This window comes from Pelodiscus sinensis, chromosome 6 (genome assembly GCF_052426305.1).
Source record: "Pelodiscus sinensis isolate ZL-2025 chromosome 6, ASM5242630v1, whole genome shotgun sequence".
NCBI lineage: Eukaryota > Metazoa > Chordata > Testudines > Trionychidae > Pelodiscus > Pelodiscus sinensis.
The window spans coordinates 8109353-8125620 of record NC_143057.1 but is presented as its reverse complement, the minus strand read 5'-3'; the positions used below and the strand labels follow the sequence as shown (position 1 = coordinate 8125620).

The 16268-nt window shown below is 43.5% G+C and overlaps 1 long non-coding RNA gene across 2 annotated transcripts in view; it reads right to left on the bottom strand.

Annotated features, from left to right (window-relative positions):
* The window catches only part of LOC142829795 (uncharacterized), a 133519-nt gene extending 118841 nt beyond the window's left edge, over nt 1–14678 (bottom strand). For both annotated transcript variants that reach the window (XR_016349837.1, XR_016349838.1), the window contains exon 1: nt 14327–14678. This is a non-coding gene — a long non-coding RNA (uncharacterized LOC142829795). The remainder of the gene's footprint in view (nt 1–14326) is intronic.
* Nucleotides 14679–16268: the final 1590 nt, after the last annotated feature.

Sequence of the window (16268 nt, the reverse complement as noted above, 5' to 3'; positions counted from 1 at the left end):
AACAAAGGGAAGACACCTGAGCATACAGACTCCGAAAGTGTTCTGTCAGGTGTGTGGTGCTTCCATCCTGTGTTTAACAAAATGCAAGCTTCATTTAGGCAGTGCTGGGACCTAAAAGGTCACAGGTCTATATAGAGTTACTGAGGGACTGGTCGCATGGATGATCATGAGGAGCAAGTGTCTCAGAAATGGATTCTACCACTGAGGCACCAAGAGAAATGGTTGGTGAGCTAAGGGAATGGACTATGTCAACAGAATCTCGGGGAACGGGAAGAAGTGCCTGTGTTCTATAGCAGGTTAGACCTACCAGGAACCCTGTGTGGAACATGGGTAGATATGTGGTAAGCATATACGGTCTGTTTTTCTCTGAAATTCTTTGCTCTGAGGGCTTTCTTTGTCACTGATTACCACAGATTTGCAGGTGCTGGATGTAAGTCAGACTTGCTGAGATAATCAGATCCAATGCCCAGATGTATGTAGCTCCAGGTCTAGCCTGGGAGTCAGAGAATGCCACGATTCTGTCCTAAGAGAATGGTGAGGGGTGGTGGCCTAAGACCTGGATGATGCCCTTGGAAGAGTAGGGGACTCAGAAGTGCAGTTACCTAGGTAACTGTGACAGCTTCCTCCACAGGATAGCAATTTGCCACGAACGAGTCTATGTAATGGCTTTTTAGGTCTCCCAACCAATAACCACGGCTCGCATAATTACACCTTTGATTAGGCATTCTCAAGAGGCCCAGGATTGCACAGACATGGAGAATGGACCATGTTATTCCACAAAAAGTGTTTTCTCCCAGGTTATGGGGGAAGCTCACTGGTGGGGCCACGTGAAGACCTTATAAATCATTCCAGAAGTTACTTCAGGTCACTTCTCCTCAGTTTAGTGAAATTCACCCTGGTGCAGAGGACCAGCGCCGCTTAAGCTCAAAATAGGACTTTAAATAGATTTCAGCTCCCGGGTGAATTTCACCCATGGTGCATAAACTCCTGTAAATTAGTTCTTAAGAATGAACGCTGAATTAACATTCTATAATAGCAAAGACAAACTACAGGCAGTCCCCGGGTTACATGGATCCGACTTACATCGGATCCCTACTTACAAACGGGGTGAGGCAACCCCGCACTAGCTGCTTCCCCCCAGCAGACCAGGGAGATGCGAAGCTAGCGCCCCCCCCCCCCCCGCCAGCAGACCAGGGAGACGCGGAGCGGCTTTTCTCAGCAGACACCTCAGCTTGAGAATAAAGAACTGAGGGAAATGAGGTGTGGGAGAATAAAACTGAGCTCTGGAGAAATGTTTGGCTAGAGTTTCCCCTACAATATGTACCAGTTCCGACTTACATACAAATTCAACTTAAGAACAAACCTACAGTCCCTATCTTGTACGTAACCCGGGGACAGCCTGTACTCCTTTTGCAGAAAAAGGGGGAAAAAATAGAACAAAATTAAATGAATGACCTTATTCTGAAAATCCACCCTGTAATTCTTCTCATTACCATCGACCTTCATCTCCTTTCTCTGTGTTATAGGACCCAAATGTGGTTTTCTTTCCAGCTCCAGGTCTTTTCATCATGGACTTCCTTTCCCTGTTCTATTTTGTTCTTTCTCCCCGTAATGTTTAACAAGGCAGCAGAAACATAGCATGCCCATTTGAAACATCAGTGTCTTCAAGCCCAGCTTATAACCAGTCTGCGTTTCCTTAAGAGAGATGGAAGATAACCCTTAGTGGCATGCAATTTCCTGGACTTATCTTTGCTAAGTGAATTATGTCAGCCATTTACTATTCTTTGTGGCTTTTTCTTGAACTAGTAGCCCAATCTTGCTTTCAGTATTTGAGGCCTGATGTAACATCCACTGAAGTCAAGATAAGTATTTCTGTTTATTTCAAAGGGGTTTGGATCAATTCCCTAAATCAACTGGTGGAGTACTGATCCGATAATGACTTATTGTCTTTTCTGGTATCACTTACTAGACACTAGCTGTGCTCCTAACACTTCCTGTTGGGAGCAGGACCTCACGGTTTAACGACACGTAGACAAGCAAACTAAAGTTAATGGCAGAGTAATAATAAGACATTTAAATAGAACTCAATTTGATGCACCAGGAGCATCACAACAGAAATTAGGTTTTGCATCACCCACTTGTCATCAGGGCAGAGATCTAGTAAACAAGGCAGAGTTATAGCTGTGACTATGCTAATACAGAATCAGACATTTCTAAGACTGCGGAGTTGGAAAGATTCCAAGAAGTCATCTAGTTCAGTCCTTCATACTGAAGCAGGACTACATCATCCTGGATAGGTGTTTCTCTCATCTGTTCTTAAAATCCTCCAATGAGAGAGATTCCACAATGCTCCTTGGAGCCTATTTCAGTACTTAATTATCCTTATAGTTTGAAAGCTTTTCCTAATATTGACACTAAGGGCATGTCTAGACTACACGGCTCCGTCGACAGAGCCATGTAGATGGGTTTACTAGACATAGGAAAATGACGTGGTGATTTAAAAAAAAAAATCGCTGCTTCATTTACATCAAAATGGCTGCCGCACTGTGCTGGTCAGCTGTTTGGCGGCACAGTGCGGTAGTCTGGATGCTCCATAATTGACAAGGGAAGCCTTTGTCAACCGCTCCGGTATGCCTCGTGAAATGAGGTTTACCGGAGGAGTCAACAAAGGCTTTCCTTGTCGACTGTGGCACGTCCAGACTGCCTTGCTGTGCCACCAAACAGCTGATCGGCACAGCGCGGCAGCCATTTTGATGTAAATGAAGTGGCGATTATTTAAATCGCCGCTTCATTTTCCTATGTCTAGTAAACTCATCTACATGGCTCCGTCGACAGAGCTATGTAGTCTAGACATACCCTAAGTTTCTCTTTACTGCAGATTACTTCTTATCCAGAACAATACTGGACCTAATGAACAATTAAATCACCTTCCTCTTTCTAACAGCTCTTAACATATTTAAAATCTTACTGGGTCCCTCTCAATCTCCTTTTCTCAACACTAAGGGGTTTCCCTCCTTTAACTTTTCCTCTACAGGCCAGATCTTGTTCTGCAATACTATTGCTTAGCTGTTACCTCCCATTTTCTGTTAGCACATTTGTTTTTTTCCCTTCCTAAAGTGTAGTATTTTGTGTGTCTCTTCAATTAATTTAATCTAGTTAATTTCAGACCAATTGTCTAATTTTTCCAGATAATTTTAAATTCTAAACCTGTTCTCCAAAGTGCTTGCAACCCCTCCAAATTTGGTGTCTGTCATAGTTTGTACCCTTATGATTCACCCCTTTCAGGAAACTATGATTTAAAAAAAAGTTAGAGTATGCCTTGTGGATTACCATTTGAACACTCAGTTTGCTGATCATTATTAACCTGTTAACGTGTGTGACAATGCTGCAGGTAATGTTATAAGATTCTACTGTATGATATTACTGAGATCTAGTCGGAAGTCTGCAAAAACAGTCCCACACGAGTTCTTCAGAAACAAAAGACAAACTGATTGATGCCTTGGCTGTGTGCGAGCAAGAACAAATGGACTATCCACTGGTCATCAGTCGGAAATAAGGTGTGTGAAGGAAAAATGTACATCTTGGCAAAGAAGCAGGTGTCCGTTCCCATCTCCACAGCCTGTCTCCTGAACCTCAGTTGGAGAGGACTTTTAGGCTGTGTCTACACTGGGCCACTTATTCCGGAAAATCAGCCGCTTTTCCGGAATAAGCTGCGAGCTGTCTACACTGGCCCTTGAATTTCCGGAAAAGCAACGATGCTCTACTGTACAAAATCAGCCGCTATTCCAGAAAAACTATTCTGCTCCCGCTCGGGCATAAGTCCTTATTCTGGAACACTGTTCTGGAAAAGGGCCAGTGTAGACAGCCCAGTAGTCTTTTCTGGAAAAATGCCCCGATCGCGAAAATGGCGATCGGGGCTCTTTTCCGGAAAAGTGCGTCTACATTGGCCACAGACGCTTTTCCGGAAAAAGGGCTTTTCCGGAAAAGCAGCCTGCCAATGTAGACGCTCCTTTTCTGGAAAAACTGAAAACGGAATAGTATTCCGTTCTAAGCAGTTCCGGAAATTCATGCCAGTGTAGACACAGCCTTAAAGAAAAAGAACTATAAGAAAGAGAACAAATGCCTCCAAATACTCATTCCTTTCTCTGTACCTGCAGCATCAACACCCTCCAAGTGGACAAGTAACTCATATGGATTGGTGGGGACTCTACCACTGAAGGTGCTAACAGCTTTCTGAGCGGTATCCTTCCTGTCTCAGCAATCTAGCTATTGACTTTGATCTTTATCTGCTTAGGTTTAAGTACCCATTCTCCAGATACTTAATGATGTCTTGTGTTCCCCCCCCCTCCCCTTTCTTTTTCCTCTCTCTTTCCCTCTACTATTTATTTCCAGTGTTCATATCCCCTACTCATAATTCTGGTCATCTGAAGAAGTGGGCTGTGCCCACGAAAGCTCATGATACCATCTACATGTTGTGTTAGTCTGTAAAGTACTACCAGACCATTTGTTGTTTTTTTCAGTAACAGACTAACTCGGCTACCCCGTGAAGCTCTGAACTGGGAGAAAGGGCAAAAGGAATCCAGCTGAAGCATGTGGTTTGAAAGACCTTTGCTGTGAATTCATTGAGCTTGTAAAGTTAGATATTAGTTGTGTTTTACCTTTTATTTTCTTGTAACCAATTCTGACTTATGCTTCATTAACTGTAGTCACTTTAAATTGATCTTTCTGTAGTTAATAAACTTTTTAGATGAAAACCAGCATGCTTGGCCTGAATTGCTTGGGAAACTGCATTGGAGACAACAGGACTTTCCATTAACAAAATGACAGACTTTGGGAGAGCTTGTATTGTCCAGGTGAAGGCTGGGCAGTATAAGATTTGGTTTCTGGAGGGAAGTCTGGGACTCAAGATTAGCTGGTGTTACTCTTCAGTATAATTCAAGAGTGGCTGGCCACAGCACTCATAGAATATCCCTAGGAGTAATTTACATGTGAGAGCCTGTCTTAGAGCAGACCAGGAATTGTAGCTCTACCAGCAAAGTACTATAAAAGGCAGCTCAGAGAACTGAGTGGAAACAGCTGTTCAACATTTTAGAAAGTACCCTGGACAATGTCACAGTGTCATCCACAAAGTTTAAGCCTCCACTCCATTATCCCAGTCATTAATGAAAATATTAACGAGTACTACACCCAGCACAGACACCTGTGACTCCCATCAATTCCTTTAGTAAAATAAGAACTAAAATGTTATCCATATTGTATCATTTTTGGCATGTTTTGGGTCAGCTACATAGAGCTGAAAAAAAATTTCAAGTAATCGAAAATGTGTTCAAAATATTTTACTTTCCAAAAATGGGGAATGTTTTCAAAATAAAAGTTAAAAAATATTCCACCTCCTCCACTGTCCAGCAGTACTCATTTTAAAAATTCCTAGTCACAATTTTGCCCACTGTTCCCCCACTATAAACAAATAAAAAATATTGACTTCAAGCCAAAGGAAAAATTGCTTCATTTTATGTTACTAAAGGATACTTCTTTTAATATAGTGCTGTCTGCACAGGAACTATGGTCAGTTCAACTACACCGCTCTGAAATGTGACCACAGTAGTTAAATTGATCTAATTTTCTAGTGTAAACCAGAACTAAATTTCACAACACTTTATATGGATTTTTGCAAGTCCTTGTTTTTTTTTTTTCTTTAAAAGTATCAGAAAGACAAATAGTAAAAATCCCCTTGCCTTTAAAAAAATGAGACTTCCTTGAAATGCAGTAGTCAATATTTCTCTTCAAAATTTCAATCTTGGAGCTATTCTGGCAAGCTGTATTTGTCAGTTAGATTCCTCCATTTTGAAGTGACTGAAAGGGCTACATTTTTTTCCAGTAGCTGGATAGAAGATGCCTATTCAACCATCCATCCATAGATGACTTTGTGCTTCTAGATGTCAAACCAGATTTCAGTTTGCTGTCTCAGTCATGTCTTTATTAGAAACATTCCATTTAAAAAGCTAAAACTACTCTCTTTTTTTGGTCTGGTGCTTGTAATTCTCATAATAATGGATAGATCCCTTACCCCTCAGTTAATAAAACTTACCTATTAACAAAAAGGAAAAGCATGAATTTGCACAACAAGACATGACAGGAGCATACCTGCAAACTGTGTTTAAGAACAGCTCTGAAGAGAAAACAGATTCTATTTCTTTTTAATAACATATGACCATAAACAAAGTTGTACAAAAAAAAAAAAATTCCAGTAGAACAGTTTTCTGCAAGATCTGTCAAAATGTAAATGTTCACAGGAACTTGCTGACATTTTTGTGGAAAACAATTTGTTTAATTTCAGTAAGGTCTAAATGTTGCATTACAACTTCATTTCAAACGATCTATGTTATAAAATTCTAGAGTAGGAGGCTGAAGTTAACATTTTATTGTTATTAAAACAGAACATTTCAAAGTCAAAGTAAAATATTTGTTGAATATTTTGTTTTGCAGAAAATTTGAGATTTGATTTTTCATCCCAATGCAGGATGAAACCAATTTCAGGAAGTTTCAAGATTTCATAACACAAATTCAATTTTTCAAAATGCTTGTACTTAGAACATTTTAGTCTGATATTTCAAAGTTCATACTGAGCTGTCATATATTTTGCTAAGAGAAGCTATTGAAAATATGGTACTTAAACATGGAGCAGCATTACTTACCACCTAGTATAAACAAAAAACAAACAAACACTTTTTAAGCTGGTGCTTAACCCTAGGATTCATCTTCACTGCAGGCATTACAGGGATGATTACTTAAGATGTCAGCAATCATGTTTTTGGAGTCTAAACAAGCCCACAGAGGAGTGAGGATTCTCCTGTGAAAGTGACTATATGTTTTTTATGGGTATGTCTACACTACAGCGTTATTTCGAAATAGTTAATTCGAAATAGCTTATTTCGAAATAACACGTCTACACACAAAATGCATTTCGAAATAGCGCATCCACACTGAGTGGACGCTGAATCGCATTTAAGGCTGGCCAGAACCAGGTCTGGCAGGGCATCAGGTCAGGAGTTTCTCTGTGTGGCTGATGCCTGAGGCTGAGGCCTGTGCTTAAAGGGACCCCCCCCCGCCCTGGGCAGCCGGTTCTCAGCTTTTCCTGCTTGCTTGCCTACCTCGATGAGAGACAGCAAAGCATTTTGTCTCTGCATACTCTGGTTGCCCTCACTCAGGAGGACATCACAGGACTCTGCAACATGGAGATGGAGCTGGAGCTGCCCCTGGACACTCTGGTGCTTCTCTTGGACACGTTGCTGCGAGCCTGGCTGCACTTTCTGCAGGCTGCCATCCGGGAGGTCCATCGGGGGGCTGTCAGTATCCAGGAGGCCCTGCGGGAGAGCTTCCACCCTGAGGAGCACTAAGAGCCTCCCTGGTGTGCCCCAATGAGGGCTTGTGCCTCATTCCTCCCTCACGTCCTTTCACTTAACCCCCACCTCCAGCTCCTCTTTCTGATGTAAAATATAATACACGTTTTTTCATAAACACAAACTGTCTTTATTTAACAAAACTGGGGGTGGAGGATGAAACTCTGGTGAGACTGGGGAAAGGAGGCAGGAGAGGGGAGGAGAAAGGGTGGAAGAAGGGAAGGGTAAACCTGGGAGGAGGGAGCTGGATGGGGGAAGCAAGGGGAAGAAGGGGGAAGGGAAACTCAGGGCTCAGGGTTGGGGGTCTCGCTGGACCAACTTGATTGTCATGTGAACCTGCTCCTGGGTTCGCACGTGGCCTTTGGTGGCCATGATGGCAGCTAACCTGCTATAGACAGCCATGTTCCTCTGTCTAGTGTGGAGATCATGGACCTTGGGGGCATCCCCCCCCAAGCCTAAATAAGGTCCATGATCTCCGCCCTGGACCAAGAAGGCGCCCGCCTTCTCCAGGCCCTGGCAGGCTCCTGGGAGCTGGCAGACTGCTCCTGGGGAGCGGTGGAGGGCTGGCTGCCAGTGGATTGCTGGCTCATGTTTTGGGGCCCTGATGGCCGCTGCTGGCTCTGGGTTGGCAGGCTTGGAGCTGACCCAGGCACTGTGGCCAGGGTCTACCCTTTTAATGGCTCTGGGGAGGGAGAGGAGTGTTCCTAGTTGAGGCTAGAGTAGCCACCAGGGCAGCTTGGGAAGGCTGGATGCCCCCTATTTCGAAATAAGTGTCTACACAGCACTTATTTTGAAATAGCTATTTTGAATTTGGCGTTATTCCTCATAGAATGAGGTTTACCAAATTCGAAATAAGTGCTCCGCTATTTTGAATTTATTTCAAAACAGCGGTTTAGCTGTGTAGACGCTAGTAAAGTTATTCGAAATAACGGCGGTTATTTCGAAATAACTTTGCTGTGTAGACATACCCTCTTTGACTAGGTCAAGGGGGAACAAACTAGACAAAGCTGGATGCACTGAGCCAAAATCAGTCTGGAAAGCAAGTGCATTCTCTGCTGACCTGTGGGGAGCTGTGTATCAGTATTTAGTTTATTAAGGCTCGTGGTATGATAAAAGAAACGTTTCCATTTATTTGTTTCATTATAGAACGGGGTGGGGAACCTAAGGCCCAAGGGCTGGATATGGCCCCTGGGTTGCCTGGATGTGGCTCCCAAGGTTTAGGGCCTACCGCAGCACTCCAGTGCCCCCGCCACCTTCCACCAGGCCGCGGCCCCTGACTGACTTTTCTGTGGGTCAGCGGCCCTCAACCCAAAAAAGGATCCCCACACCTGTGATAGCACGTAAGAGCCTTCGTCAAAGACCAGGACTCCTCTTTGCTAGGCTCTCCTCAAACACACACAGATGTCCCTGTCTCAAAGAGCTTGCAATTTAAGCACTTCATTTCTTTGCAGGAAAACTGACGGTCTCTCCTTTCCAAAGCCGTATTCACTTTTTATAAAACCGTTTCCTCTCACGCCACTCCTTCAATTCATTTTTTGCTCCAAACACCTCATAAAGTTCAACACTTATCAGTTGTGAAGATTGAAATTCACCCCTCCGTAGAAAAGGGCCAGAATACGGTTGTCATGTCCCCTCCTCATGCTTTAGGAAAACAGGCTTATGGATATGAATATGTAGAACTTGAAGATGCTTTATGCAAAAGAGGTCATGTAATATCAGTTTTACAGTTACAATCTGCTGTATCTGTATATCCTATTTTTGTGCATGTATCATTCTTATGTGAAGCTAGAAATATGAAGTGTGAATCTGTTTATAATTTCAAATATGCTAATGCTCCAGAAGCATAATCACTCGGTACTCACACCAATGACCTGTGAAGAGTCATGTTTGTCTTATAAACCCAAACTGTGGTTCATCCAAGAGAGACATGGGACCATTCTACCTGGTACTGGAATCCACCTTGAACCTGCTATTTTTCCAGGGCAGTGGGAGTGCTGAACAAAGAGCCGCCTTGGGGTAAAGCCTAATTAAGCAATGGGAAGCAATCAGTCTTTTTTCTTCAGCTGGTCCCTGAAACTGCCTGGCCCACCTTAAGAGGATACAAAGAACTTGGAAGAAGCTATAGCCCTGAGCCAGAATAAAGATCAAGTCTGACTTCTAGCTTTTTATCTGAGATGAGAACATTTGTGTGGGATAAGAATTTGCATGTAAAAAGTTTTAGTGGATTAGAACTTGCTGGCTTTTTTGTTCATTTCCACTTAGTAAGTTGATTTGATCTGACTGTTTTCACTTGTGACCACTGAAATTCTACTTTTTGTAATGAGAAAAACCACTTGTTTATCAAGTCTGGTGTAAATAACTGTTTGGGTTGGGATAGGGGTGGTGATGGAAGCAACCACTGCGTATCTCTCTCTTTCACTGACAAAGAGGACCGACCTTATGAGCTCTCTCAGGGTAAAACTTTTACCCAGGCCAAGAGGGACTTATTTGGGGGTTTGGTTCCTTTGGGGGTTTGGCTTCTGGGTGCTGAGTTATATAGCTGAGCCCTACTGGAGCTGGCTTGGCTCAGCAACTGTGTTGCTGTGGAGTGGTGGTAACCCCAACTCTGTGGTTTGGCTGGGGGAGACTAGAAGATCTGGCCCAACAGGACAGGCTGGGGGGGAGCCCTAGAAAGTAGGAAGGTGAGCATCAGTGGCATGCATGAACACCACCAGGGACAACTCCAAGGGGACTTCTGTGATTCAACCCATCACAACAGTCATTTCAACCTTCCCCTCCCCCAGGGTTTCGGTCATACATAGGCCTTGTGTGAATCTTGCCATTGGGGCGAGTTTCACCCCAAAAGCCACACACTGGGATAAAACTCAGCAGAACAGGTGGGAAAATTGTATTTTTCCCCTTTTAAATTTACTGTCTCTTGTATAAGAGAAGTGATGCTTATGGCCAGGGCCAACTTTAGGATTACTACTAAACTGGTGCCCTTATGTCCTACCACAGCTGAGGTGGAGGTATTTTGTTTAGCGACATGATTTTATCATCTTCAGCAGCACATGAAGGAATTTTAAACTAAGCTCCGGTCGACTGACACAGTAAATTCAGAAACTCATAGCTATATACCAAGGGTAGGTAAATGCTTGTTAAATGCCTTCATTACCACTTGAATGGCTCTTTCATGGGTTCAATGTTCTGCTCATAGGTCTGGCAGGTTTTTTCACTTATATGTTAAACAGATCCTCTCTGGAGGAAAGAAAGACACAGAACAGGGAGAGGAAAAGGCTCCTGGTGCCCCAAAATTTCATCTGCCCTACACCGCGGTGTATTCCACATATGGGTAGGGACGGTCCTGTTTACAGGGTTGGAGTAGTTAGGTAATAATCAGCCTGTGACAGTTACATACTTTGACTCTGCAATACTCTCCAGCCATATTCAAAATCATTTATTGCCCTGGGTAGTCCTCTAAACACTAAAAGCCACACTGGGAACCAGTTACTCATGTAATACTGTGTACAGATGTGGTCTCCTCACCTCAAAAAAGATATTTTGGCCTTGGAAAGGGTTCAGAAAAGGGCAACTAAAATGATTAGGGGTTTGGAATGGGTCCCATATGAAGAGAGGTTAAAGCGACTGGGACTTTTCAGTTTAGAGAAGTGGAAACAGAGGGGATATGATAGAGGTCTATAAAATCATGAGTGGTGTGGAGAGGGCGGATAAAGAAAAGTTATTTATTAGTTCCCATAATAGAAGAACTAGAGGACACCAAATGAAATTAATGGGCAGCAGGTTTAAAACTAATAAAAGACAGTTCTTCTTCACACAGTGTGTAGTCAACCTGTGGAACTCCTTGCCAGAGGAGGCTGTGAAGGCTAGGACTATAACAGAGTTTAAAGAGAAGCTAGATAATTTCATGGAGGTTTGGTCCATAAAAGGCTATTAGCCAGGGGATAGAATTGGTGTCCCTGGCCTCTGTTTGTCAGAGGCTGGAGAGGGATGGCAGGAGACAAATTGCTTGATCATTGTCTTCAGTCCACCCTCTCTGGGGCACTTGGTGCTGGCCACTGTTGGCAGACAAGCTACAGGGCTAGATGGACCTTTGGTCTGACCCAGTTCTTATGTAGAACAACCCATTCTGAGAAGAACCACTCATTATAAAGGGCTACAAAACTAGAACCATGTGTATTTGAATCTGCCCCTCGATATCAGCAAACATGCCTGTTTGCTCTTTCCTATATCACATTGTTTTCACTCTTGGTTTTGTACCTTTACGTGGTAAGGGAAACCTTTAAATCTCTCAAAGCTTTTTCAATCTCTCTCTTTAAAGCTTCAGACATCTGCTGGCTACAACATGTGCAGAATGAATGGATGTTTGCATGACTACAGCCATTGGGTTGCCCCTTGAGAGAGACAGCGCTTCTATCACATAAGTTGAAGCGAGACCTAGAATATCATAAGTCATAATAAGCTGTAACAAAAAAATAAATAAATAAATAAACACTACCAAAAAGAACTTTGCTGATAAAAGCTGTCACAAAGCACAGTAAGTAAAGTGACAGTAAATTAATAACTTTGTAATATGTGCTATATTTTGATAACAGAAAGGTTGGCAAATCCATCATGTCTGAAGTTGCTGAAGTAGAAAAACTAGTTACGCTCACACCATTTATCATCAACCTGCCTCTGCGCTAACACTTTAGGGAGTGCACAAAACACTGCTCCGTGTGTAAATGTTCCTAATTTCACAGACAGCAGCGAAGAACATTCTATTGTCAATATTTGGGAAGATAACGTACCCTAAGGTATTAGCAAAATAGTCTGAATACTTATCCTCTGCTGCTGCTGCTACCGCCGCCACCCCTCCCCACACACTTTATACTACCTGCATTATTTAGAATGACAGTAGGTGCTTTGTCTATTCACAGCCACATAGTTGTACAGACCGAGGAAAAAATTGATCCATTTTTATTACTGAGAGACTCTACACTTTGCAATAGAGAGGTTTATTCTGGGGTTATCCAGAGTCTCAATGGACAAACCAATGACACTTGTCGAAGACCACAATTTCCTCAGACTTCAGGAATTATGAGCCAGCTAGCTAAATGTGGAGATAATAAAAAGGATGGCAAGTGACAGCCAAATGAATGTGAGAAAGTACATATATAAACAGTTCACTTACTGCGTTTTCTGCAGATTGTTTTATCAGCTGTAATCCTGCCCATCCTCACAGTATGCAAATTACATTCTTCTCCTTTAATGTACTGTGCTCTAGGGATGTAAGCGAGAAGTCAACTTCTCATATTCCCCCCTTGCTGCCTCTATAACAGAGACAGCAAGGGGGGAGTAGGAGCCGGTGCTGGGAGAGTCAGTTTAAAACCGTGGTCACCAACCAGTAGATCGCGATCTACCGGTAGATCTCAGGGGCTCTAAGAGTAGCTCTTGAGCTCTCTCTGAACTGCGCGCCTGCGCAGTATATTTACATTACATTTCCTCATTTGAGGAGCAGCTACTCACCGACCAACAACACAGGTGAGTAGCTGCGAGGAATGGTGGGAGCTGGGAGTTCAGGAGGGCTGAAACACCAAGCCAGCTGACTGTGGCTTTCAGCTGAAAGAGGTTGCCCCACGCTCCAGCTGATCAGCGGCTTCTCCTCTGCGCCTGCCCACATGGAGCTTGGTGCACCCTGGCTGAGCGCCATGGCCAGCTGGCCGGGCAGCCGCTTCTCTTTCCTCCAGCACGGCTGCCCTGCGCTTAGCCCAGGGAGGCTGCGTCTAGCTCCAGCTGTGCTGGAGCAAGCTTCCCAGGCTGAGCGCAGGATCACAGATGCCCGTCTGATGGACGGTATATGACTAGCAATCTCAGACTACAGCCCAGACTTCAAGACACTGGCAGATACTGTTCAGTCACAGGTGTCACACAGACTTGGTTATTGGAAGAAAAAATATAGAATTATCAATACTTGATTTTAGATTTACAAAATAGAGAACAAAATGTATAATTGTAAATGCTTCATTTGACATTTAAATAGCACGAATTAAAAACAGACCATTTATTTCATAACTATAAACGTGATTTTAATTTTATATATTGCATAATTTAAAAATAAACTGTTTAACACAGTGTGTATAAGGTCTGGGGATAGCAAGTGAAGGACAGGAGAATAGAGAGGGTGGGGCTTCAAGGAAGGGGCGGGGCTCCAAGGAAGGGGCGGGGCTGTAGATCTTCGCCTGTTCTGAGACTTAAAAAGTGATCTTGAGTGTAAAAAGGTTGGAGACCACTGGTTTAAAAGCTGGTTCCTCCCAGCACCATCTCTGCGGTGCTGCCTGCTCCTCCTCCCACCCTGCTGTTTCTATCAGAGGCAGCAGCATTAGGGAGAAGGGGAATCAGGGACGCTGCCACGAAGCAGCCCCTGTCTGTGAGGGATCCCGACTCCCCGCTGCCTCCCACCCACGGACAGAGGCTACAGCCGTTTGAGCAGGCATCCCAGCTCCGTTGGGTAGCCCAGCTTCTAGTGCCTTTTAAATTGCAGCGCCGCAGCAGGGTCTGGTCCCAGACCGACGCTAGCCAGGCTGCCTTTCCCTATTCACTAATCGAGTCGTTGATAAAAATTCTATCAACGACTCGATTAATAAACTAACCTCATTTTAACATCTCTGCTATGCTCATGGAATTCACCTTACTATTTGAGGCCCCGGCTTAGAACACTTACCACATGCTTAATTTTCAGCATGAGCTAAAGACGATCCCAAATTCGGCAAAATACCTCATGCCAGGCTTACTTTTAAACAAGTGCTTCAATCTTGTTGACATCCCCTGCCTGCCTAACTTTGAGTAACTGCTTTGCTGAATAGGGGTGGTTTTAAGCATAGCCTTAAAAGGTGCAGTTGGGGTAAGTCTCTAAACAATGCCATAAATATGCAGTAACTTGGACTTACGGTCACATGCCCCCTTCATGTTGACTTTGTGCAAATGTTCAAAAGACTGAGTTTTCCATTCCCTTGAGCAGTGGAATGCTGGCGCTATAGAGTGTAGACCAGGATGTAGAAAAGCCACACCCATGAAGGCTAAAGCTATTGTCACCTAACCCTGGTGCAGATATGGCTAGGTCAAAAGAAGAATTCTTCCATTAATCTTGCTACTACTGTAAATGTAGGTGAAGGAAAAACCCTGCAGCTGTAGGATTGGTAGTCCTAAGGATGTCCTAAGAGGGATGTTTGCAGATCTCTATCATCGATACACTCCCTTTCATATTATGCTAGTCTTTATGCTACGAGAGCTCTTCCTCAGGTCTGGAACAAAGAACTCAGTGTCCTTAAGTCAAACTAGCAGCATCACAAAGGGCTTTGAAGAACTTTAACAACATTACACTGGGCGTCAGGTCGACCCCACTGAAGATAGAAAAATTCTTCCTCGAAGTTCCTATTTCTTATGGGGTGGATTTACTACAGCAAAGGAGTGAAGCTGTTCAGCCCCGTAACAAGTCTCTCTTCTACAGTGGCATAGCCTCAGTTGTGCCACTATAGTGTGGAGTGTAACTATACCCTTACGTTGATTCATGCTTCTTCACCTCTTAACGCATATGAGGTTTAAGTCCAGCAGAAACCCTTTTAATATAGGACCTGATGGAAGGACATTTTCCAATAGATTTTTTTTCCAGCTGAAACTGAATATTTCAAATTTCTTGCAAAGAATGAAGCATTTTGCCTCTAAGGAAAGGCACGTGACTCCTATTCTATATGCATCAGAATGTCAATAAGCAAGTAATAGGCAAGAGAGGACAACAACATTAATATTACCTAGTCAAACTGCAAGACTGGGCCAAAAGAAATCTGATGAGGTTTAATAAAGAGAAGTGCAGAGTCCTGCACTTAGGATGGAAGAATCCCAAGCACTGTTACAGGCTAAAGCAATAGTTCTGCAGAAAAGGACCTGGGGATTACAGTGAATGAGAAGCTGGATATGAGTCAACAATGTGCCCTTGTAGCCAAGAAGGCAAATGGAATATTAGGTTGTATTAGGAGGAGCATTGCCAGCAGATCTAGAGAAATTATGATTCCCTTTTATTCAGCACTAGTGAGGCCACATCTGGAGTATTGTGTCTAGTTCTGGGCCCTGCACTATAGAAAGGATGTGGACGCATTGGAAAGGGTCCAGCGGAGGGCAACCAAAATGATTTGGGGGCTGAATTACATGACCTAGGAGGAGAGGCTGAGGGATTTGGGTTCATTTAGTCTGCAGAAGCGAAGAGTGAGGGGGGATTTGATAGCAGCCTTCAACTTCCTGAAGGGAGGTTCCAAAGAGGCTGGAGAGAGGCTGTTCTCAGTGATGACAGAATGAGGAGCAATGGTCTCAAGTTACAATGTGGGAGGTCTAGGTTGGATATTTGGAAAAACTATTCCACTAGAAGGGTGGTGAAGAACTAGAATGGGTTACCTAGAGAGGTGGTGGAATCTCCATCCCTAGAGGTTTTTAGGTCCCAGCTTGACAAAGCTCTGCCTGGGATGATTTAGTTGGGATTGGTCCTGCTTTGGGCAGCGGGTTGGACTTTATGACCTCCTGAGATCTCTTCCAATCCTATGATTCTATGTTTCCTTGCATATTGACATGCAAGTAAATTGGTCTATGGCTTCGATTTGACCTGGCCTGTCAGCTTTATTATTGCTACACCTATACTGGTGAAGTACTTCTGGTATAGGCATGCCCTAAAAATGTGGTTATGGCAAAATAGCTAAGAAAATAAAAAAAAATAAACTGAACTGTGGTTTTGAGTCAGGGCTCCTCTTTTCCAAGCAAGTGTGATGTTTATATCTGCTGCATTTGCACAGTCAACAACAATACTTTCTCTAATCTTTTCCGGACGTGTGTGGATTTTTTCCA